The sequence below is a fragment of the Pristiophorus japonicus genome, chromosome 1, assembly GCF_044704955.1.
Source record: "Pristiophorus japonicus isolate sPriJap1 chromosome 1, sPriJap1.hap1, whole genome shotgun sequence".
Classification (NCBI taxonomy): domain Eukaryota; kingdom Metazoa; phylum Chordata; class Chondrichthyes; family Pristiophoridae; genus Pristiophorus; species Pristiophorus japonicus.
Genome location: NC_091977.1, coordinates 395368713 through 395393230, shown reverse-complemented (window position 1 = coordinate 395393230; position 24518 = coordinate 395368713). Strand labels below are relative to the sequence as shown.

At 44.2% G+C, this 24518-nt stretch overlaps 1 protein-coding gene across 1 annotated transcript in view; it reads left to right on the top strand.

The window, feature by feature from the left end:
• c1h8orf34 (chromosome 1 C8orf34 homolog) overlaps positions 1–24518 on the top strand; it is an 805115-nt gene that overhangs the window by 1310 nt on the left and 779287 nt on the right. The gene's annotated exons all lie outside the window — the stretch shown is intronic.

Genomic DNA, 24518 nt, shown 5'->3' with positions numbered 1-24518 from the left:
CGGTGCAGGAATCCCCTCGGTGAAAGTGATGAGCTGGGGGAATCGGCGCTTTGCGTGTGAGCGCGCACGCGTGTTTCAGCAGCAGGGACACACTGATTCTTAAAGGGACACTGCCTTTGAGAAATAACGGAATATTTCATTTGCTTACAATTGCGCAACTGAGAGTAGAGTATTTTCAAATATATTGTTAAGTCACTGAAGCACAACGTCAAATGGATTCATCTCCTGGTTTTCCTTTCCTAAACGAGGAAAAAAAGATTTGTCAAACATTTATGAATGAAAACTGTGCCCTTTTATCTCCGTATCCTTTGCAGATTGCCAAGAAAAATTGCAATAATGAATACAGTAATGCTGCGCACATGCTGTTTTTAATAATTAAAATATACACAGCACAGGGTCATTTGTACAATTAAAGTACGGAGGCTAAAATGTCATTTCTGAACATATAAGTACAGATAAAACCATAGTTTGTTTCTTTGTAGCGGTGGTATTTTTATCCTGCTTGTTCTATTTTCTCCAGTTTTATTTTTTCTCCAGATTGTGATAGACTCTTGTTAGTGAAGAAAGTGCATCTTGCTGTAAGTTGCTCAGAATCTTCGTTTTACTTGTGTTGAATATTCGAGTTATTAATTTAAGGAATAGATATAATTGCCCTTTGCAATTTTGAAGCTTAATTAATACATTTGAATACTAATTCTAACCTTTGGGACATTAACAATTATATACAATGTTTTGGAATATTTTTGTGAAAGCAGTAAGACTGGCAACATGTAAAATGTAACACTAATACTGGTGAAGAAGGAGCACAAGAGCAGGAATTCTGCGTTCTGAATAAGACTGAAAGATGCTTTTTATGCTAATGGTTCCAGATCAATAGTACTTTTGAAGTCTGCCAGTATGTGCTATGGTCTGTCACACAGGAGCAGGGCTTGTGGTATGCTTTCTGCAATGGTACTATCATTTGTGAATAACATACTTGTGTTGGTTAATCATAATCAATTTTGTTGAAGATAAGACACCCAATTGCAAGATCTGTGAATGTACTGTAATATAAAATCTATCGAGGACAAACCCATTCTAGCAAAATATATAGCCAGAACACTGCAAACACACATCTTCGGTATTGCACATATTTCATTGCAGTAGTACAGGTATTGGAGCAGCAAGTAGAGTGTTTAGGGAGTGGATAAATGTAGTCATTTGATGTATGTTCTGTAACATTTCCTGTCCTTGAGTGATTTTTCAGTTGGTACAATATTTCAGAAACTAATCTCTTAATAAATTACTTTATCAACTACCCTTACAAATGATATTAGATGCATGCAGTTGAAGGTTGACTGGAAAAAATACTAGAACTACTTGCATGGTACGCCTTATCATGTCCCAGAACACTTTGCATTTCAGAAGTAAGTTAATGGTTGTAGTCATTGTGTTATGCAGACAAGTACAACAGCCAATTTACACCCAAGGTTTTTTAAACAGTAACTTAATAAATGACCAGAAAATAAACATGTTTTAGTTGAGGATGACTATCCCCCAAAGCTTTCTGGACAAAGAGGATTTATTTTCTATATTCTGATGTACAGTTTCATGTGCACTTTAAAAGGCTGCTACACATAGTCACTGAGCCATTGTCCAACAAACCATTTTCACAGTACCAAGGCTTTCCTTTTCATGATGGGCCATTTACTTTATTTTTAAGTTGTTAAAGAAAATAGCAATTTATTTTTCCACTGAGCTGCTTTTCATCCAAGCAAATAAAGAAACGTTTTCCCCTTGGATGGAAGTTTACAATCAGAGTTTTACATGCTAGTAATAACCATGATGAATTAAAACACAATTTTGCACACTGATATTAACACCTTGTGGACAAAGGAAGAATAGAAAATTTTGTCAGATTTACTGATTCTGCAACACTGGGTTTTTCCTTTGCTTGAACTGGTCTGTTTGAGTTGTGCAATTTTAACAGCATTTACAATGGAAGTGGGGAAATAGGTTTGTGAGAAACATTTCTCCTATTGCATTGTGGCCCCTGTTCGGGCATTGCCTGATAGCTTTTGGAGATCTTCTCTTTTAAAAATCAAAAGTTGTGAAAAGGAATGCCATGAAGACTAATAATATGCCATGATTAATTGCTGGGTTTTATCAGCAAGGGTACCAATTGCCCATCATGCACTGCTGATCAGTTTAAGTGAAAACACTACATTGACAGCAGTATAATTCAGGCTAAAACTATTTGATCAAATTCATTCTAAGACACAACATAATATGAAAGCAAACCGATCAAGTGGTACAGGTAATACAGATCTCTAATACTTTAGACTGTTTTTGAAGCCAAAATAACAAGTCTTTAAAAAGACACAATAGGAGATTCGAGCTCTGTGAAGTTCAATCTCATTGCATTGACTTGAATATGCAGTCCAAACAAGTGAACTCGGACCTAAAATGTACCGAGCATTCTCCTTTTTTGAAAAAAAAAGTAGTCCGATTCATCTGAAGAAAATCCTTCTGTCCACCCCTGGATCAAAGCAGGCTTTTTGTGTCACTGACATTAATTTAGAGACAACCACTGTTTTACCATCAGGATACCACCTGATGGGTTAGTCAGTATAGGTAATGTCTGTCCCCTTATCTGCTAAATTGCTAGTTCAAACAATTTTGCTTTCTCGCAGACTGTGTGGAGCTGTTCTCAGCTGGTGCTGTTATGAGGAAAGGCAATTTCATTTCCATCCTAGTTTGTTCCCTTTCTTGTACTCGTTATAAAAGCAAAACTACCACAATTTTATAATCCACTGCTGGAAGAAGCTTCACTTTTATCACAGCCCCAACCTTTCTACTCAGCTGGAAATTCTACCATAACTTTATCTGCAGTTCCAGCTGCCTTCATCCTCCAGGCAGTACAGCAGTAGTGGAAAATGCAGTACAGAGAATTTAGCAACAGTAATCTGGAAGCACCCACCGACTGCAAAATCTAATAATTTCTCTCCAGTCACTGAGCTCGATGCTGTAAATTTTAAACATTTGTGGTCCAGTGATGGGGATATTCGGAGGTGCTGCTGAAGAAGCCTTGGCGAATTGCTGTAGTGTATTTTGTAGATGGTACACACTGCAGCCATGTTGCACCAGTGGTGGAGGGAGTGATTGGCATCCCATCCACCACCTTTAAACAATCAAGGGGGCTGCTTAGTCCTGGATGGAGTCGAGCTTCTTGAATGTTGTTAGAGCTGCACTCATCCAGGCAGAGAGCAGTCCAATCTGTATTAATCTCTTTGAGATTGTCAATTCTGTGGTGAACTAAGTTCAATTTTGAGCTATGGGTTAATTCCCAATAGGAATTGGATTGAAACTGCCCAAAGTTTTTCTATGTAAACCAAGATTTGCCGTTAGCAGAAAGTTTCTGAGACGGATATGATAAGTGGACATTTGATACATAAACTCACATTCGCTGTAGCTAAACTTTTATATCCGTATGATGGTTTACATTACTTACTGCTTTATACCTTAGGAGCATAAGAAAGCCTGGAACAAGATGATGCCTATCAAGCTTCGCTTTTTTCCAAAGACTCGTGCGGGGCATGGTTGCCTCTTGGTTATGTTACTGGACTTAGTAATCAAGAGAACTGCCCTCCGCCCAGTTTGGGGTGGATAATTTGAGTAAAGTGATGATTCTCCGCCTGAATCGATGGGGCAGAGAATCGATCAAAATTGCCCTCTTTTTTTTAATAAAAAGAATGATCAGGGCGGAAGTGCGCGGGAGCGGGGTGGAAGGCGGTCTGTGTCATCAGCGGTGCACTGAGCAAGTCAGCGACGCGGACGTGCCACGTCACGCTGACACACAGCAATGTCCCTCCCCTTCACTTAAAGGGGAAGGCCGCTGCGAGCTCTGCAGCCACTTTAGTGGCACCCACTGGGCCATCAGGGAGGGCTTCAGCCAGGCTAGCGGCCCGGCAACCAAGAGGGGGTGCCGAACTGCCTGTCGGCAGCCCGGCCAAAGCCAGGACTGCCATTTTCGGGCTGACTGCAGAGCCAGCCGATAATTTAAAAAGAATGGTGGCCGCGGCGGTGCACCTCCCCTTTAAGGCTGGACGCGCCACCCAGCAACTGGCAGCTTCCCGCTAGGAAAAGCTGTTGGGGGGGGGCATAGACCGGCGGTGGTTCCGTTCCCGTGGCGCAATTTACCTCACTGGGTGGAAAGGGGTCGGCGTGTGCCCGATGGGGCAGGAACACGGCAGAAACCTGTTTCCCTGTCCGGGGTCAACATCGGGTGGGTCGGACCATCTACCTGCCCCCCCAATCGGAAAGGTCTTACAGTCCCCAGTAGTGGACCTTTTAAAGAGGGGGCAATTTCGGCCCCATGGTCTGATAATCTGGAGACAAGAGTTCAAATCTCACCACGGCAGCTGGGAAATTAAAAATCTGATAATTAACTAAACCTGGAATAAAAAGCTAGTCAGTAATAGTGACCATGAGTCTACCGGATTGTCATTAAAAATCCATCTGGCTCATTAATGTCCCTTATGGGAAGGAAATCTGCCATCCTTACCTGGTCTGGCCAAAAAGTGGCTCCAGGCCTACAGCAATGTGGTTAATTCTTAACTGCCCTCTGATGGCCTAGCAAGCCACCCTTTTGTACCAGACCTCCACAAATAAGTATACTAAGAATAAAATTGGACAGACCACCCGGCATTGACCTATGCTGGACGTGACAAAGGTACACTCAACCCTGCAAAATCCTTCGCACAAACATCTGAGGATTTGTGCCAAAATTGGGAGAGCTGTCCAGCAGACTAGTCAAGCAACAGCCTGGCATAGTCATACTCCTAGAATCATGCCTTTGGGCAAATGTCCCAGACTCCTTCAGCACCATCCTTGGGTCTGTCTGGTCAGCGATGGCAGTACAGTGGTATACAGTCAGGTCCTCAACTTTGACTCCGGACCCCATGAAGTCTCGTGGCACCGGGTCAAACAGGAAATCTCCTCCTGGTTACCACCTACCTCCCTCCCTCAGCTGATTAATCGGTACTCCTCCATGTTGAATGACACTTGGATGAGGGCAGAGCATTTACTCTAGGTGGGAGACTTCAATGTCCATCACCAAGAGTGGCACAGTAGCACCACTGCTGGCCGTGTCCTGAAGGACATAGCTGCCGGACTGGGACAACAGCAGGCGGCGAGAACAAACGTGAAGGAAAAAACCTACACAACCTCATCCTTACCAATCTAGCTGTTGCAGGTGAATTGGTCTATGACCGTATTGGTAGTACAGTCCTTGTGGAGACAAAGTCTTCACACCGAGGACACCCTCATAGAATCATAGAAATTTACAGTTATGATCTTCCCTCTTGCATAAGATCAGAAGTGCAGATGTTCGCTGATTGCACATTTATCTGTTCCCTTCGCAAGTCTTCAGATAATGAAGCAGTCACTGCCTGCATGAAGCAAGATCTGGGCAACATTAAGGTTTGGGCTGATGAGTGATAAGTAACATTCATGCCACACAAGAGCCAGGCAATGCCTATCTCCAACAAGTGAGTCTAACCACCTCCCCTTGACATTAAATGGGATTACCATCCTAGGGATCATCATTGACCAGCCATATAAATACTGTGGCAACAAGAGCATGTCAGAAGCTGGGTCTCCTCCTGACTCCCCAAAGCTTTTCCACCATCTACAAGGCACAAGTCAGGAGTGTGTTGGACTGCTCTCCACTTGCCTGGATGAGCAGAGCTCCAACAACACTCAAGAAGCTTGATACAAAGCAGCCTGGTTGATTGGCACCCCATCCACCACTTTAAACATTCACTCTCTCCTCCACTGGTGCACTGTATCTGCAGTATTGTACCATCTACAAGATGCACTGCTGGAAATCGTCAAGGCTTCTTCGACAACTCCTCCCAAACCCGCAACTTCTATCACCTGGAAGGACAAGGGCAGCAAGTGCATGGGAACACTACCACCAATGCTCTAAGCTGCGCAGTGCTCTGGAGGTCCTGCGCAACTGGCTCATGAAATTTTAAATAGATAAACCACACGTGAGGAATTTTGAATGGGTTGCGCTGCCAGTTAAAGGGGCCACATGGCCAAAAACAGTTGGAGGGAACTACCTTCAAGTTCCCCTCCCAAATCACACATAACTTAGAAATATTTTGCTGTTCCTTAGAACATGGTTATGATAAGATCTTGTTTCGTCAAAGGCAAGTGCAAGGCCTGTACATGGCAACACTCTCGCTCCAGGCACTGGCATCTTCTAGACTACGCCACCGTCCGAGCGAGGGACCGCAAGGACATCCGCATCACTCATGCCATGACAGGAGCTGGTGACTGCTAGACTGAGCACCACCTAATCCTCTCTGTTACCTCCATTTAATGTAGCCTCAAAATGGCAGCGGCAGCACAAATGCTGCTGCAGAAAAACTGCATCAACGCTGAAGCACTCAAAAGGCTCTGCAAAAAAAAGTCCTATTCAGCCAACACCTTACACCTAACCTGATGACTTCCAATGAACTGGAGCCACAGAGTGTCCATAGTGCCTGGTTTGTCCTCCAGTTCATCATAATTAGCACCTGTGACGAGTCTCTTGGTTACTCTCCCAGAAAACATCAAGACTGGTTCGATGAGAATAACCAGGAGATCCAGGTGCTAATAAACCACAAACTCTAGGCATTTCTGAATTGGAAACAACAACACAACTCGAGTGAAAGAAGATCTACAGAAAACTGAAGGCCGAGCTCCAACAAAACTCATGGCCTAAAGAACAGATGGTGGATGGAAAAAGCGCAGGAGATCCAGCAACAAGCTGACAATCATGACGTGCGTGGATTTTTTTAGCGCAGTCAAGACCACCTATGGCCCAAGCACTCGAGGTCCTATTGAATAGAGGTGCTCATCAAGGACATAGTCAGTCAGTGCCCGCTGGAAGGAGCACTTTGAAGATCTCCTTAACCAAGATTCTGTCTTTAGCGTGAGTGTCTTTAACTCTATCCCACAGCATGCTACCCGCCACCACCTCGGCACAGTCCCAGCCCGGCATGAGGTTGAAAAGGCCAACCGACAACTGAAAAACAAGGCCTCGGGTGCGGATGGAATCCCTGCCGAAGTACTAAAGCACAGCGGGGAAGTACTTTTGACGCAAATCCATGACCTTAACTCTCTTGTCTGTAAAGTGGAGAGCATGTCGGGATCTCCGATGCCGTAATCGTGACCATCTTCAAGAAAGGTGACCAGTCCGATTAAGATAATTATTGAGTTTCTTTGCTGTCTGCCGCAGGGAATATCATCGCAAGAATCCTCCTCAATCGTCTCTTCCCAGTGGCTGAAGAGCTCCTCCGAGTCTCAATGTGGATTTTGCCCACTAAGAGGCACAACAGACATGATTTCCTCGGCGCAACAAATCCAAGAAAAGTGTAGGGAGCATCATCAACCTCTGTACATGGCTTTTTTTGACCTCACAAAGGCCTTCAACTCTGTCAACCGTGAAGGATTACGGCGTGTCCTTCTCAAATTTGTCACCATCCTCCACCTGTTTCACGACATGCAAGCCATGATTCTTACCAACGCATCCACCACAGACCCAATACAAGTGCAGACCGGGGTCCAGCAAGGCTGTGTCATCGCACCAACGCTCTTCTCAATCTTCCTCGTGGCGATGCTTCATCTCACCTATAACATGCTCCCCAATAGAGTGGAGTTAATCTACAGGACAAGCAGGAAATTGTTCCACCTCTGACGCCTCCAGTCCAGATCCAAGGTTGCTCCAACCTCTGTCATTGAATTACAATATGCAGATGACGCTTGTGTTTGTGCACACTGAGGACGAATTCCAAACCAGCGTTGACACCTTCACTGAAGCGTACGAGAGTCTGGGCCTTACATTAAACATCCATATGACACAGGTTCTCTACCAACCTGCCCCGGCCACACAATACTGCCCCCGATTATCAAGATCCATGACGAGACCTTTGACAATGTGGACCACTTCCCATATCTTGGGGCAAGGGCACACATTGACAACAAAGTCTAACACCACCTTCAGTGTGCCATTGCAGCCTTCGGCCACCTGAGGAAAAGTGTTCAAAGACCAAGATCTCAAACTTGGCACCAAGCTCATGGTCTACAGAGCAGTAGTGATATCCACCCTCCTAAATGCTTCAGAGACCTGAACTATGTACAGTAGGCACCTCAAAGCACTGGAGAAGTACCACCAACGTTGCCTCCACAAATTCCTTCAAATTTGGCATAATAGGTGCACCAACGTCAGGGTTCCCTCTCTCAGGCCAATATCCCCAGCATCGAGGCACTAATCACGCTCAACCAGCTCCGAATGATGGGCCACATTGCGTGCCTGATACTAAACTCCCGAAACAAGCACTCTACTCTGAGTTATGTCACGGCAAGCGAAACCCAGGAGGGCAGAGAAAATGCGTCAAGAACACCTTCCAAGCCTCCTTGAAAAAATGCAACATCCTCACCAACTCATGGGAATCCCTGGCCCAAGACCGCTCAAAGTGGAGGAGAAGCATCCTGAAGGCGCCGAATACTTTGAGTCTCCATCGGGAGCACGAGGAAGCCAAGTACAAACAGCGGAAGGAGCGTACAACAAATCAAGCAGCCCACCCACCCACGCGTGCCTCCAACCACCATCTTCCCCCACCTGTGACAAGACCAATGCGGGATCTAGTCTCTATCAGTCACATTCGAACTCCTATATTAGTGTGGAAGCAAGTCATCCTCTACTCCCGGCGGACTGCCTAAGAAGACTGGGAGTACCTTCATTACATGGACTGCAGCAGTTCAAGAAGGCAGCTCACCACCACCTTCTTGAGGGCAATAAGGAATGGACAATAAATGCTGATCTTGCCCGTGATGCCTACATTCCGTGAATGTATAAAAAAGGAGTGCCATCTTCCCTTTTTTTAAAAAAAATTATTCACTCTGTAATGCAGTTTGCATCCTTCAGTGGCTTTCCTTGCTATCCATACCATGGCCCCACCTGAAAGGAAAAAGGTACAGAAGCAAGAGGACTGCAAGGAAAGACAAGAGCTAGGGAGAAAGAAGAATAATAGGTGATACAGGTTGAACCTCCCTTATCTGGGACTCCCTTTTCTGGCACCACCCCTTGTCTGGCATCATTCCCGGCAGGAGGTCGGGTCTGTGTGTGAAAGCGGCAGGAGCTGCTGCAGTGTCGAATGTGGGATGGCCGATGATCTGGAGAATCAGTGCTGGCCTCCCCCCTCCCTCACCAAATCCCCCCCCCCCCCCCCCATCCACAGCCCCCGAGAGAGAAACAGTCGGCCAACTGCAGCCATCGAGCTGCACCACGCCTGACATTTTGCAGCATTCCGGCATCTGCAGACCCGACCTGGGTTGAAGCAGCCAGGTCTTTTGGTGTGAGGTCAAGCTCAGCAGCGGTGTCAGGGCCCAGAAGACATCAGCGGGAGATGAGGATGTCGGCCCGAGGGGACACAGCATAGGTGTTGGTGCCCCAGGTCAGCAGTACCCAGTAAGTCTGGTGGGGGAGGGGAGAGGGGGGGGGGTCAGTGTGACTTCCCGTCATCTGGCACAGGCTAAGTCCCTAGTGTGCTGGATAAGGGAGATTCAACCTGTACAAAGAAATAGAAACACAAAGATGACAGAGCCAGGCTAGACAGAGACCATAATTGGTTACTTTCAGTGCGCAACGCTACACGAGATCGACTAGTAAGAGAAATATTTAAATTGTTGAATGTAAAGAGAAAAACCTGATTCTAACTATAATCCTTGTCCCGATTCATTATTTGCACAGCAGTCTGCTGAGAGCAAAAGGCCACTATTGTACTTGCTGATTTTCGCTGACTCAGCATTATTTTGCTATGAATACGCTGGTGTCCCATCAGCCTTTATGTGGAATAGTTTTCTCGCCATCAGTCAGAGAGATGTGTTAATCCAGGTCATTTCAGTTTATGGGCCGTATAAGGGATTATTTTGCTTGCTGATTTTGTTCCACATAAAAACCCAGTGGAAATCTTCTTCCGTGAAGAAATAAAAACACTATACAGCAGAAAAACATGCTAAGGGATAAATGTGAGTCAAGCGGTTCAGATGACTACTGTGAAAACCGAATGCATTTTGTTTCATTTGCCTTGTATTTTTCTCAGTGGCTCAAAGTTTGGAAACTAGAATTTTTGCTGGCTTAAATGGGGGTATAATTAATACTTAAGATGCTAATAAATTTACAGAATGAGCATGTAAACGGCAAATGAATTTTAGTGTGAGGTGGTGCATTTTGGTAGGAGGAATAAAGAGGCCACATACTCCTTGGAAATTAAATCTAAATGAGTTAGAAGACCAAAGGGATGTATGGTCTACAGATACACATCTTTAAAAGTAGCGTTGCAAGTTTACAAGACCATAAAAATGCAAACAAATCACTGGGGTTCATGAGGAATAGAATTGAAAAGCAGAGGTTGTTAAACTTGTATTGAACCTTGGTTAGACCGCATTTGGAGTACAGTGTACATTTCTGGTCGTCATATTACAAAATTATATTGAGGCACTGGAGAAGGTGCAAAAAAGAGTTACGAGGTTGATGCCAGACTGAGAGAGGTTATGCCTATTAGGAAAGACTTAATAGGCTGGGGCTCTTTTCCCGAGAGAAGAGAAGGCTGCGGGGACACCTCATAATAGTTATTTAAAATTATGAATGGGTTTGATAGGATCGACGTAGAGAGAATTTTTACACTTGTAGGGGAGTCCATAAATATAAGAAAGTAACTAATAAATCTAAAAGAAATCAAGAGAAATTTATTTACCCAGAGAATGGTTAGAATGTGGAGCTTGCTACCACAGGGAGTAGTTGAGGTGAATAGCATTGATGCATTTCAAGGAAAGCTAGAGAAGTATATGAGGGAGAATGGAACAGAAGGGATATGTATTTTGGGTGAGATGAAGTAGGGTGAGAAGAGGCTCGTGTGGACCATGAATAACAGCATCGACCAGTTGGGCCAAATGGCCTCTTTCTGAGCTGTAAATTCTATGTAAAATGTCGGGAAACCACAAGGTGAAATCTGGATCACTTTGGTGAATATTTGCGCTGTTCACCACAAATCTGCATTTGAGAATGTAATACTTTTGCCTAGCGTTGCCATCAAATATCTTTTGGCTATATGCAGTATTTAAAAACTGCCTTCATTCAACAAAGGGCTAAATTCCCAGGTGTTCATGTTTCTAGAAGGCTAGTAACTAGTTGATACAGTTGTGCAGTTTACATCAAATTAGTTGACTGTTAGTGATGCAGCTTTCCATTTTTTGACTATAAGGAAACAATATAGGAAAATGGCAGTGAAGCTCATTAACTGGTGGGGAAGATTGAATTGGATATTGTTACAGTTTCTGATAATTTGAGTCTACACAAAAACGCTGTCCAACTCCACTACATCCTCGGTATTCAGTAAATGTTCGCATGTGGCAAATGTTAATTTGTTGATACGATTCATCCAAAAATTATTTGGCTTGGTCACAATGGAAAGAATATTGCCCTTTTATTCTCACATTTGAATTTCTATGGTGTTGCACAAAATGTTTTAGATGAAGGAATTGAGTGTAATATCTCCAAGTTTGCAGATGACACGAAGCTGGGTGGCGGTGTGAGCTGTGAGGAGGATGCTAAGAGGCTGCAGGGTGATTTGGACAGGTTAGGTGAGTGGGCAAATGCATGGCAGATGCAGTATATTATGGATAAATGTGAGGTTATCCACTTTGGTGGCAAAAGCACGAAGGCAGAATATTATCTGAATGGCGGCAGATTAGGAAAAGGGGAGATGCAACGAGACCTGGGTGTCATGATACATCAGTCATTGAAAGTTAGCATGCAGGTACCGCAGGCGGTGAAGAAGGCAAATGGTATGTTGGTCTTCATAGCTAAGGGATTTGAGTTTAGGAGCAGGGAGGTCTTACTGCAGTTGTACAGGGCCTTGTTGAGGTCTCACCGGGAATACTGTGTTCAATTTTGGTCTCCTAATCTGAGGAAGGACGTTCTTGCTATTGAGGGAGTGCAGCGAAGGTTCACCAGACTGATTCCAGGGATGGCAGGACTGACATATGAGGAGAGACTGGATCAACTGGGCCTGTATTCACTGGAGTTTAGAAGGATGAGAGGGGATCTCATAGAAACATATAAAATTCTGATGGGACAGGACAGGTTAGATGCAGGTAGAATGTTCCCGATGTTGGGGAAGTCCAGAACCAGGGGTCACAGTCTAAGGATAAGGGGTAAGCCATTTAGGACCGAGATGAGGAGAAACTTCTTCACTCAGAGAGTTGGTAACCTGTGGAATTCTCTACCGCAGAGAGTTGTTGATGCCAGTTCATTGGATATATTCAAGAGGGAGTTAGGTATGGCCCTTACGGCTAAAGGGATCAAGGGGTATGGAGAGAAAGCAGGAAAGGGGTACTGAAGTGAATGATCAGCCATGATCTTATTGAATGGTGGTGCAGGCTCGAAGGGTCGAATGGCCTACTCCTGCACCTATTTTCTATGTTTCTATCTGTGCTGAGTTCACTTGTTTAATTGGCAGCCTGCATGATTTTAAATCTTTATAATTTTCATTGCGTGAAGCTCAACACTGAGCACCAAATCATGCTTAATGAAAGCATTTCCTTTTTTCTGACTTTTGAAGGTCGGTTTACTATAGGTGTGGCCATTCATCGACAGTCCTCAGTAAATTAATTTTTTTCAAGCTTGAACTTTCCGGTATATTGTGCATGAACACTGGCCTAGATATTAGCCTCCGGGGGGGGGGGGGGGGGGGGTGATAACGGGGCGCTAAGCACTTGCCTGCTGGGCGCAGCGAAGATCGACTCCTACTAAATTCGGCGGGAGGTTTGTAGAGGCGGTAGGATGTTATGTCCCAATTTCCTTCGCCCGGAGATTGTGACGTAATCGCCCTTGTAGCGTCCTGGACCCGAACTTTGATTCCGCCCCCTGCAGCATCGCCGTCCGAAAACACCGGCCACTGCAGGAGGCATTCATCGGGAGGCCAGTTGCTTCGGGCGCAATACTTAAAGGCAAGGTGCCGAGGTAAGTACAAACATTTCTCGTATGTTTTCAGTCAATTTTTTTAAAATCATCATCTCTCCCGACCGATCAGCCCGGCACTCCGCTGCAGTGCATCGGGCTGATTGGGCCAGATCGTGGTTGTTGTTGGGGACCAGGTAAGAATTTTTTGCCTTGCACCTGCAGCGATGGCACTTCCCTTTTTAAGGGAGGGAAGGAGCCCATGAACATGGCAGTGCCGCACAGCCCAGTAGGCGGCACTGCACACCTACCGTCCCGCCTGCTGCCTCTTGCACTCCACTTCCTTCCTGGAGCGCAAATCCCCAATTTTTTTAAAGTTGACTAGTACGCTAATTCTTTCAACTTTTAACAATTAGTATCCCAAACAGGGCGCTCCTGAATTTCTCCCCCAAATGTGTTTTGTTGAGTGCTTCAAAAGTGGCATAGGATTCCATACCATATTACATTAACAATGACAAAATGAAAGCCTTCAGGATAGAGATATTCTAGCAAATTAAATGTGCACTGTGTATGCAGCATCCAAATTTTATAATGACAGCCCACCATTTTAACATAAACAGTAAAATCAATGTTGCTGTTATTGGAGGGGGTGATGTGCTAAGTGAGAATCTACCTTCGTCTGCATTTAACATTTTGCATTGCTGTTTTGCAAAAGTTTTCACTTTGGTGCAGTATTTTTCATTTGCTGCTGCATTGCAAGTTTTGAGGATGAGGATCTGTTTGGGTGTTCCTGCTGTGCTGAATGAATTGGAATTGGATGAGAAGGACAATCCGAGGCAGCAGCACCACAAACCTATTTGTCAGATCGTGATTCAGGGCACATTCTTATGATTATCCAAGAACTCTTCCCATTTCCACTCCTCTCGCTCTCTCCCCTGTCCCTCTGCAATAAATCATCATCCATAACATGAGCAAGATCACCTTACTTGTGTCTTCACAAGACTATTCCTCTTCATAGCACAGTTGTTATACCTGCTTTACAGATGCAGGAAACTGTCAGGATAGATTACTGTACTTGCATTACTTGTGGAAATTGAAAAATGTTCTACATCAGTACTGTGCATTTTCAGAGACAATGCCCACATGAATCAACTTTTGAACATTTGTAAACAACGGTAGTTGATTTGGAACCATTTATACATTCTGTGAAGTAAAGTGAAGATATTTAAAAATCAACAGGGTGTGGCTTATTTCAATACAACATATGTAATCTGTTAAACTGAAAGAAACACGTTTCTTATGTTATGTTCTTACTCCTGGGTCTCTATTCACACACCCCTTTAAAATTGTACCCTTTAGTTTAGATTTCCTCTCTTCTTCCTACCAAAATGTATCACTTTTGAACTTTTCTACGTTAAATTTCATCTGCCACATGTCTGCCCATTTCACCAGCCTGTCTGTCTTTCTGATGTCTATCACTGTTCTCCTCACTGTTCACTATACTTCCAAGTTTTGTGTCATCTGGAAACTTGGAAATTGTGCCCTGTATACCCAAGTCTAAGTCATTAATATACATCAAGAAAAGCAGTGGCCCTACTACTGACCCCTGGCGAACACCACTTCCTCCAGTCTGAAAAACAAACGTTCACCACTACTCTGTGTCACTTAGCCACTTTCATATCCATGCTGCCACTGTTCCCGTTATTCCATGGGCTTCGATTGGTAACACGCCCGGGATCACTAAACACAAGACAGTCTGTTTATCACTTTCAGCTACTGGACTTAGCATGTACCCCACAGCATCTCTTCTACCTTCAATATATGAATAGAGCATCACGCCTGCCAACCTGGTTTAAGTTTATATCCATTCAGCAAATCTATTTAAGAAAAGTCTGTAGGCTGATGAGACACTCTTAAGGTGCCAGTGTGCTGCGGGTTTGCTTGGCATTTTGCCTGTAATGGACTCCATATTTTGATCTCTGTATTTAAGGAAGGATAGATTTGCATTGGAGGCTGTTCAGAGAAGGTTCACTATGTTGATTCCGGAGAGGAGGGGGTTGACTTATGAAGATAGGTTCGGCCTATACACATTGGAGCTCAGAAGAATGAGAGGTGATCTTATTGAAACATATAAGATAATGAGGGGGCTCGACAAGATGGATGCAGAAAGGATATTTCAACTCGGAAACTAAAACTAGGGGACATAGTCTTAGAATAAGGGACCACCCATTTAAAACTGAGATGAGGAATTTCTTCTGAGGGTTGTAAATCTATGGAATTCTCTGCCCCAGAGAGCTGTGGAGGCTGGGTCTTTGAATAAATTTAAGGCAGAGATAGACAGATTTTTGAGCGATAAGGGAGAAAAGGGTTATGGGAGTGGGCAGGGAAGTGGAACCGAGTCCATGATCAGATCAACCATGATCTTATTGAATGGCGGAGCAGGTTTGAGGGTCCAAATGGCCTGCTCCTGCTCCTATTTCTTATGTTCTTATAAAGGTAAATTCAGCACCCCCGCTCTCCAAGCTGGTAGCCACCTGCTAGTGCATTCAAAAGTGTTGTAGCTCTGCCTTCTATCCATGATCCCTTTGAGTATCATCATAGGCAGTCCCTCGGAATCGAGGAAGACTTGCTTCCACTCTAAAAATGAATTTGAATGTGACTGAACAGTCCAATACGAGAATTAGTCTCTGTCACAGGTGGGATAGACAACCGTTGAGAGAAAGGGTGGGTGGGACTGGTTTGCCGCATAGCTTCTTGCTGGGAGTGGGGATCGCTGAAATGATATTGATTTACTTTTTTGGATTGATTGCCTCATGCCTAAAATTGGACTGCTTTTCAGGCATCTGCATTATCAAAACAGTGGCAATGTCTAATTCCATTTTCAAAAACCTGCCATGAATTTTGTGTGAGCACGTGCACAGTGCCAGTATTTGGTGAATATGTTTTTGGTTATTTCTTGGTCTCCTGGGAATCTGGTCTACATAGTCTTGGAATATTGACTAGCAATGACAAGAACTTTCATTTTATATGCTTTAATGTAAAAGGAAAATTTCACAGATGGATGTGTGGAGAATTGATGCTGAGCCAAGAAAGGAGAGAATAAGTTTGGTTCAGGAGATGGATTTTTGAGGGGGTTTTTAAAGGAAGAGGGAAGTGGAGAAGTCGAATGATTTAGGGAGGGAATTTTCGAGACTAGGACCCAGAGATGGTTGAAAGCTTTACCTCCAGTCGTGACGTGAAGGGAGGAGGAGATGCATAATAGGTGAGATTTGAGGAATGGAGTTTCCTGGGAAAATAAAGGGCTGAAGGTGATTGCAGAAATGGAAGAGTGAGGTCATGAAAACATTTAAGGGTGAGGAAAATTATAGAATAGTACAGCACAGAAGGAGGCCGTTCAGTCCATCGACTCTACGCTGGCTCTTTCGAAGAGAATCCAGTTAGTCCCACTTCCCTGCTCTATCCCCCTATCCCTACAATTATTTTCTCCTTCAAGTATTTATCCAATTCTCTTTTGAAAGCTACTATTGAATCTGTATCCATCACACTTTCAGGTATTGTTTGCATTCCAAATCCTAACCAATTGTTGCATTAAAAAACAATTCCCTAATGTCGCCTCTGGTTCTTTTGCTAATCACCTTAAATTTGTGTCCTCTCGTTATCGACCCTTCAGCCATGGAAAAAGTTTCCTTCGTCAGAATAAACCATATTTTTAAAATTTATATTGGATTACCTTGAAGTCTCCTTTTTTCTATGTGCACACGCCCAAGCCCAATTGCCTTATCCGATTGTTTGTGTGATTGCAGTTATCTTATATTGCAAATCTTTCAATGTCCTTCCGTTCCAACAGTAACTACACTTCAAAAGCGCTTTGGGACATGAAAAGCATTATATAAATGCAAGTTCCTTTCTCCCCCCCCCCCCCCCCTCCCCGCACCACAAACCCTCTTTTCCTTCCTGCAGTGCTGCAGATGGAATATTGGAATTTCTAGACTTATCTAGTAAATCTATCTACTTCAGGTTCTACCATCCTGGAAGTCACATTGTATATGGATAATGGAGTCATGGCAACCAATCTCTATCAATTAGCCTACAACATCCCAGACATCGCAAACCCCCAGTGGTTGAAAGCTTTGGGAACCATGGATTTAAACTGAGACAACCAGAACCATACAGTATTGTAAGTGCTGTTGCACCGATGGTTTATAAAGTGGAAGGATTACTTCACTCTTTCGGCTCAATTTTGACTTTTACATATCCCAACATCTGATTTGCTTTACTCATTGCCACTGAACATTGTCAATTAAGACAACCAGATCTCTTCCACTTTCCATGCACGTTATTTGTTTCCAATAATAGTCCATTCCTTGATTTTATGTCCTCAGATGAAGCACATAGAATTTCTGTCTGCCCAATTCCAAAGTATATTCAAATTCTCCTGTAGCTTATCCTGTTTTGGAGTCTGCCACTTTCATTAGCTTTGTAGCGTCTAGCTCCAGATAATTTGAGATAGTATTTAACCAGTGACTATGTGACAAATGTTGCTGCTTATCTTTTAGCGGCTTAATTTTGATTTTTTTGTATTTCGAGTAAGGGCACATAAGGGGCTAAAAATTAATTTCTCAAAAATTGACTAGTTTTTTCAATAAACCAAAGCTCATAGAAACATAGAAATTTACAGCGCAGAAGGAGACCATTTCGGTCCATCGTGTCTGCACCGGCCGACAAAGAGCCGCACGGCCCTTAGACAACAGCCCTAAAGGTTACATACAAACCCATGAACAATAACAAAGGCAAAGAGCACCCAGCCCAACTAGTCCGCCCCACACCACCGCAACACCCCTTCTACTAAAAACATCTACACTCCACCCCAACTGGAACCATGTGATCTCCTGGGAGAGGCAAAACCAGATAAAAAACCCAGGCCAATTTAGGGAGAAAAAAATCTGGGAAAATTCCTCTCCGCCCCGTTCAGGACATCACCCTGGCCGTATTCTATTCCCTGCAGTGCTTACCATCATATCTGCGCCGACCAAGAAAAGATCATCTAGTCTAATCCTAATTACCAGCTCTAGGTTTGTAACCCTGCAGGTTACTGCACTTTAAGTGCTCATCCAACCATCTCTTAAAAGTGGTGAGGGTTTCTGTATCCATCACTCTTCGAGGCAGCGAGTTCCAGATCCCCACAACCCTCTATGTAAAGAAGCCCCCTCCTCAAATCCCCTCTAAACCTTCCACCAACCACCTTAAAACTATGCCCCCTCGTAATAGCCCCCTCCACCAATAGAAATAGACCCTTACTATCCACTATGTCCAGCATCTGGCCACTCAATATTTTGTACACATAAGAACATAAGAATTAGGAACAGGAGTAGGTCATCTAGCCCCTCGAGCCTGCTCCGCCATTCAACAAGATCATGGCTGATGAGGTCGCCTCTCAACCTCCTCTGTTCCAATGAGAACAAACCCAACCTATCCAATCTGTCCTCATATAACTAAGATTCTCCATTCCAGGCAGCATCCTAGTAAATCTCCTCTGCACCCCCTCTAGTGCAGTCACATCCTTCCTATAATATGGCGACCAAAACTGCCCGCAGTATTTCAGCTGTGGCCTAACCAAAGTATTATACAATTTAAGCATAACTTCCCTGCTCTTATATCCTCTGCCTTGGCCAATAAAGGCGAGCATTCCGTATGCCGCCTTAACCACCTTATCCGCCTGGCCTGCTACTTTCAGGGATCTGTGGACAAGTACTCCAAGGTCCTTTTGTTCATCTACACTATTAAGTGGCCTACCGCTTAATGTATATACCCTTTCCTTATTAGCCCTCCCAAAGTGCATCACCTCACACTTCTCTGAATTAAATTCCATTTGCCACTGCTCTGCCCACCTGACCAGTAGATTGATATCCTCCTGCAGCCCATGTCTTTCCTCTTCATTATCAACCACACAGCCAATTTCTGTGTCATCTGCAAACTTCTTAATCATACTCCCTATATTCAAATCTAAATCTTTGATGTATACCACAAAAAGCAAGGATCCCAGTACTGAGCCCTGCGGAACCCCACTGGAAACATCCTTCCAGTCACACAAACATCCATCAATCATAGAAACATAGAAATTAGGTGCAGGAGCAGGCCGTTCGGCCCTTCGAGCCTGCACCGCCATTCAATATCATGGCTGATCATTCAACCTCAGTACCCCTTTCCTGCTTTCTCTCCATACTCCTTTTGATCCCTCTGGCCGTAAGGGCCAATCATTACCCTTTGCTTCCTACTGCCAAGCCAATTTTGGATCAAACTTGCCACTTTGCCCTGGATCCCATGGGCTTTAACCTTCATGACCAGTCTACCATGCGGGACCTTATCAAAAGTCGTGCTAAAGTCCATATATACTACATCGTATGCTCTACCCTCATTGACCTTGGTTACCTCCTCAAAAAGTTCAATCAGGTTAGTCAAAAAAGATCTTCCCTTAACAAATCCATGCTGATTGTCCCTAATTAATCCTTGCCTATCCAAATTCAGATTTATCCTGTCTTTCAGGATTTTTTCCAATAATTTTCCCACCACTGACATTCGGCTGACAGGCCTGTAATTACTCGACCTATCCCCTTTTCCCTTCTTAAACCAGGGTACTACATTAGCAGTCCTCCATTCCTCCGGCACCATGCCCAGATCCAAAGAGGACTGGAAAATGATGGTCAAGGCCTCTGCTATATCCTCTTGCTTCACTCACCAACCTCGGATGCATTTCATCCGGTCCTGGGGACTTAATCTACTTTTCAAAGCTGCTAAACCCCTTAATACTTGCTCTCTTACTATATTTATTTCATCCAGAATATCACACTCCTCCTCTATAGCAGTATCTGCATTACCTCTTTCCTTTTGTGAAAACAGATGCAAAGTATTCCTTAAGAACCCTGCCAACATCTTCCACCTCCTCACAAAGATTACCCTCATGGTCTCTAATAGGCCCTACCCTTTCCTTAGTTACCCTCTTACTCTTAATATATTTATTGAACATCTTAGGGTTTTCCTTAATTTTACTGACCAAGAATTTCTCATGGTCTCTCTTAGCATTCCTAATATCCTTTTTAATTTTACCTCTTATCTTTCTATATTCCTCTAAAGATTCTAAAGTATTTAGCCGTTGATATGTGACATAAGCGTCCCTTTTTTACTTAATCCTACCCTGTAAGTCCCTAGACATCTAGAATTATTTTTCCCAGCTTTTTTCTTTAAGGGCACATGTTTGGCCTGAATCTTTTGGATCTTCTCCTTGAATGCCTCCTACTATTCCGACACTGATTTACCCACAAGTAGCTGTTTCCAGTCCACTATGGCCAAATCACTCCTTAACTTGGCAAAATTAGCTTTCCCCAATTCAGAACTTTTATTCCAGGCCTATTCTTGTCCTTATCCATAACCAACTTGAAACTGACTGTATTATGGTCACTGGCACCCAAGTGCTCTCCCACTAATACCCCTTCAACCTGCCCAGCTTCATTCCGTAACACTAAATCCAAGACCGCCCCCCCTCGTATTAGGTTTGCTACATGCTGACTAAAAAAGTTCTCTTGAATGCATTTCAAGAATTCCACACCCTCTATACCCTTTACACTAAATTTGTCCCAATCAATATTTGGATAGTTAAAATCCCCTACTATTTCTACCCTATGGTTTTTAGACTTCACAGCAATTTGCCTATTTATTTGTTCCTCTATCTCCCTTCCACTGTTTGGGGATCTATAATACACTCTCCCAGCAGTGTGATCGCTTTTTAAAAAATTTTTCAATTCGACCCATATGGCCTCATTTAATGATCCCTCCTCACCACTGTAATAGTTTCTTTAATTAGTACCATAACTGCCCCCCCCTTTTTTTTTTATCCCCTCTCCATCTTGTTTAAAAATCCTGTAGCCAGGAATATTAATCTGCCAAATCTGCCCCTCTTTCAGCCATGTTTCTGTAATGGCTATAATGTCATACTCCCAAGTGTCTACCTGTGCTCTTGGCTTATCCGCTTTATTCGCTATACTCCTTACATTAACGTATGTATCATTCAGCACAGGAAGACCTCCTTGCTTACTACATACTAAGCCCTGTTTCCTCTGTCTTACAGATTCGCTTTCTAGATTCTTGCTATTCCAACTTCGCTTTACTTCCTTCCCTTTTGAATTCGTTCTCCGGTTCCCATCCCCCTGCCAAGCTAGTTTAAACTCTTCCCCAACAGCACTAGCAAAACTCCCTGCGAAGATATTGGTCCCGGCGCTGTTGAGGTGCAACCCGTCCGGTTTGTACAGGTCCCATCTCCCCCAGAAGCGGTCCCAATGCCTCAAGAATTTAAAGCCCTCCCTCCTACACCGATTTTCCAGCCACGTGTTCATTCTCTCTATCCTTCTATTCTTGTACCATAACATGGTTTGTTTCGATGGAACACGTATATTAAATTAGTAAGTCTGTGGCTGGTTCCGATCGAACATAAAATGGTTTAATATGTTAATGCACTGCCATCAGTATCCTTTGATTGAGCAGTGACCTTGACAGCCGGATGGAGGGTGCTATTTGTTCAAACTGGTGGACAATATCTTATGAAATTGGTCTCTGCTAGTTTTAACCATAAAAGTCTTCTTCCAGAACCATATAAGTTTATAGCACAGGAGGTGTCACGTGCCTCATCTTGTTTGTGCTAACTTTGCCAGAGAATCCAAAACTAATCTTACCCTACTGATTCCCTGTAGTTCTGTGTGTTCTGCTTCAAATGTTTATCTATTTGTCCCTTAAAAGATTAAATGGTCTTCACCTCAACTATTTCCTGTGGCAAAGCCTTCCATACTCCAACAACTTTGAGTAAAGATATTTCTGCTAACCTCTCCTCGCGCTTAGCAACAACTCTGAAATTGATCGTTCCTTGTAACTAACTCCCCAGCTTGGGGAGAACAGTCTTTCCCTATTCATTCTATCACAATCCTTCATCATTTTAAAAACATAAATTAAATCTATTGGCCGTCTCTCCTGCTCAAGTGGAAATACTCCCAGTATCTCCTTGTAATTGGTTTCTAGACACAATATCATCTTGATGATGCTATGCTGTAGTGAATGTAGTTAAGGGAAAACTGGGCTGAAATTTGCAGATGCACTGCACTTACAAGGCCTCCAACAGTAATTTCAGGCCTGCAGTTTTTTTTAAAAATTGGGGAAGGTGGTGGATGGCTGGTTCTTTGTTTCAGTACATCTTCAAAATATTTGGAATTGTGTTTCTGTGCCTGAATTTACTTTTGGAGTCGGCCACCCTCGCTCTGGCTCTCTTCCACCTCCTAACGCCTCTGCCTATCCCCAGTCTCCTCTCCTTTCTCTCTCTCTCTCTCTCTCTCTCCTCCTTCTCTCTCTCTCTCTCTCTCTCCTTCCTCTCTCTCTCTCTTTCTCCTTTCTCTCTCTCTCTCTCTCTCTCTCTCTCTCTCCTTCCTCTCTCTCTCTCTCTCTCTCCTTCCCCTCTCTCTCTCTCTCTCTCCTTCCTCTCTCTCTCTCTCTTTCTCTTTCTCTCTCTCTCTCTCTCTCTCCTTTCTCTCTCTCTCCTTCCTCTCTTTTTTTTCTCTCTGCCTTTCCCTCTCCACTCTGTCTGTCCAAGTCTCTCCTCCTTCCCCCGTCCCCCACCCAGTCTCGTCTCTGTCTCGCTCGCTTGCGCGCGCTTTCTCGCTTTCTCCCCCCTCGCTCCGATTTCCGGTCGCGAAAATGTTTGTGTCGATAATCTCAGCGATGTCCTCGACCAAAGTCCTGGAGACTCCTTTAGTATAGTCATTGGGGGAGCGGTAAATTTTGCGCTGGCAAATGGTTTGCATCTGCTGCCGCAACATTCATAAGCTGAGCACTGGAAACTGTCTGCCTGTCAGCCCGGAAGTGCTTCTTGCTGCCCCTCTGGGGCGCTAGCAGGCAGCGGAAGACCAAAAATCTAGTCCATTGATAGTTAACCCAAAAGCCCCAGAAACGATCCAGGCTCGGGTGGCTGCTCCAGACACAGCAACGCGGTTCGACCAAACTTTCGGTGCGCTCATTTATCGTACTGCACATGCGCAAAAAGGGGCGAAGTCCACGGCAGCATGCGCAAAAATGTTCGTGCAGATAATCACTCCGACAAAAATTTAGTTTGAGACTCCACCCATCCCCGACCTACCAGCCGGCTCAGTGTAGTTGCTGGCCAATTTCCTGCCCTCCACTACGGTGAGCTGCAGCATTTAAATGAGACCCAAACCCTCGGTTTTGCTCTAGCAAAAACTGGCGGACAAAGCAGTTGCTTTACACAAGATCATAACATAAGAATTAGGAGCAGGAGTAGGCCATTCGGCTCCTCGAGCCTGCTCCGCCATTCAATAAGATCATGGCTGATCTTTTACTTCAACTTCACTTTCCTGCCCTATCCCCATATCCCTTGATTCCCTTAATATCCAAAAATCTATCGATCTCTGTCTTGAACATACTCAAAGACTGAGCTTCCACAGCCCTCTGGGGTAGAGAATTCCAAAGATTCACCACCCTCTGAGTGAATAAGTTTATCCTCATCTCAGTCCTAAACGGCCAACCCCTTCTTCGGAGTCTGTGACCCCTGGTTCTAAACTCTCCAGACAGAGGAAATATCCTTCCTGCATCTACCCTGTTGAGCCCCGTAAGAATTTTATGTTTCAATGAGATCATCTCTCATTCTTCTAAACTCAAGAGAATATAGGCCTAGTCTACTCAATCTTTCCTCATAGGACAACCCGCCCCCCTGCCCCCTTATCCCAGGAGTCAATCTGGTGAACTGTCGTTGCACTCTATGGCAAGTATATCCTCCCTTGGGTAAGGAGACCAGAACTATACACAATACTCCAGTTGGGGTCTCACCAGGGCCCTATATAATTGCAGTCAGACGTCTTTACTCTTGCACTCAAATCCTCTTGTAATAAAGGCCAACATACCATTTGCTTTCTTCACCGCCTGCTGCACCTGCGTGCCAACTTTCAATGACTGATGAACCATGACACCCAGGTCTCGTTGCACCTTCCCTTTTCCTAATCTGCCGCCATTCAGATAATATTCTGCCTTCGTGTTTTTGCCCCCAAAATGGATAACCTCACATTTATCTACATTATACTGCATCTGCCATGCATTTGCCCACTCACCTAATCTGTCCAAGTCACCCTGCAGCCTTTTAGCGTCCTCCTCACAGTTCACACCGCCACCCAGTTTAGTGTCATCTGCAAACTTGGAGATATTACACTCAATTCCTTCATCTAAATCGTTAATGTATATTGTAAAGAGCTGGTTTCCCAGCACTGAGCCCTGCGGTACTCCACTAGTCACTGCCTGCCATTCAAAAAGGACCCGTTTATCCTGACTCTGCTTCCTGTCTGCCAACCAATTCTCTATCCACGTCAGTACATTACCCCCAATACCATGCGCTTTGATTTTGCACACCAATCTCTCGTGCGGGACCTTGTCAACTGCCTTTTGAAAGTCCAAATACACCACATCCACTGGTTCTCCCTTGTCC